Genomic DNA, 1,434 nt, shown 5'->3' with positions numbered 1-1,434 from the left:
CTTTTTCATTGAAATGGCTATTGTCACTTTAGGTAGGGCAGTCAATGATCATGAGCCACCAGCTCCTACACACGTTGAAACGTGTGATAGGCCTGCGCATGTTCGACCCTTTGGTCCTCGGAGGGTTGGTGCCCCGAAGAGGAAGAAGACCGCCCATAAGCCCCATGACGATCAGCGTCCCTGTGGAGTGGACTTAGGGAGCACTGCCGATGGAGGGGGAGGTAACATTCAATTGCTCTTGCTTCAAGGTTGTTTACCTTTTGGGGATTTGTGACCATGTTTTGTGCTTCAGGTTTCTTCGAGGAGGGCGAACTCCCACCGGGTTCGGCGTCCCCTGGCGTTGACAACATGGATTGCTTTGTGCAACAAATGTGCGACGCTTTTCACGATGGGTCTTTGGGCATCGACCTTAACATCGATCTTGAGCAGATAAATAATGTTGAGCCCACAATCCCTTATTCAGGTATATCCGCATCCAATGTCATTTTCCTTATGTAAGGTGAAGGAAGATTTCTCGTTTGAGCTTTCCTCATCCTTCAACATTTGGGTTACCCTGCAGATGTTGCGATGGAGGGGCCAAGCTTCTCGAAGCCGGATGCCGGCTTATTAGCTGACATGCTGGCTGAGCAGACTTCCAGAGGGACCGAGAGACCATTCTTCGGGAACGATTCATCTACCGGTATATATCTGATTTTCTCCCTCTTGCCCGATATTTCATATGACTAATGAATGATTGATTATCGCAGCGTCTACCATTGGAGTTAGCCCGGTATCTATCCCTGGCATATCCAGTTTGCCTCAGAGCGACGGGCTTGCAGGTATGTATACGATTCAGGGATATTGTACTTTCCTATGTTTATCTGTCTTTTGACTAATGAGTGCAATCATAGGACCAGCCGCTAGGACTGATTCTCATATGACTCCTGACATCCCTCAAATGCCCGCGGATAATGGATCTACAGGTATGCAGATCCCAATTCTTCTTATTCGTCTAAATTTTCATTTTGACTAATAAGAGAGTGTCATCATAGGACCAGCAGCTTGGGCCGATACTCTTATGACTCTTGGCATTCCGGCTGCATCTGAGGACATGGGGATTGCAGGTATTCATACGACCTTCTTATCCCGATTCTCCTTATTTGTCCAAATTTCCATTTGGGTTAACATAGGAATGTCACTGTAGGACCAGGCGTTCAGCCTGATACTGCTACAGTCCCCGGGGTTGAAAGTCCTCATAGCAGTGGTGCCTCCCCGTCTCTGCCGAGCGGTGTGAGCACTCCGCCTGTAGGGGCTGACGTACCCTCTTCTGCTGCTGTCCCGGAGGGAAGTTCCTGAAAAAATATTATCCGTAATATATTCAGGATAACCTGTGTAAAGCGGGAAGTTCCTAGAGAATCCTATATAGGATATTTCAGGATAACCCGAGATCAGTTC

At 47.9% G+C, this 1,434-nt stretch overlaps 1 long non-coding RNA gene across 1 annotated transcript; it reads left to right on the top strand.

The window, feature by feature from the left end:
• Nucleotides 641–1,068, top strand: LOC109840931. The gene is made up of 4 exons (XR_002247091.1): nucleotides 641–679; nucleotides 747–818; nucleotides 891–962; nucleotides 1,032–1,068. It is a non-coding gene; the product is annotated as an uncharacterized LOC109840931 (long non-coding RNA).

This window comes from Asparagus officinalis, chromosome 5 (assembly GCF_001876935.1).
Source record: "Asparagus officinalis chromosome 5, Aspof.V1, whole genome shotgun sequence".
Taxonomy (NCBI): Eukaryota; Viridiplantae; Streptophyta; class Magnoliopsida; order Asparagales; family Asparagaceae; genus Asparagus; species Asparagus officinalis.
The sequence above is the reverse complement of the archived record's forward strand: the minus strand, read 5'-3'. Positions and strand labels throughout refer to the sequence as shown.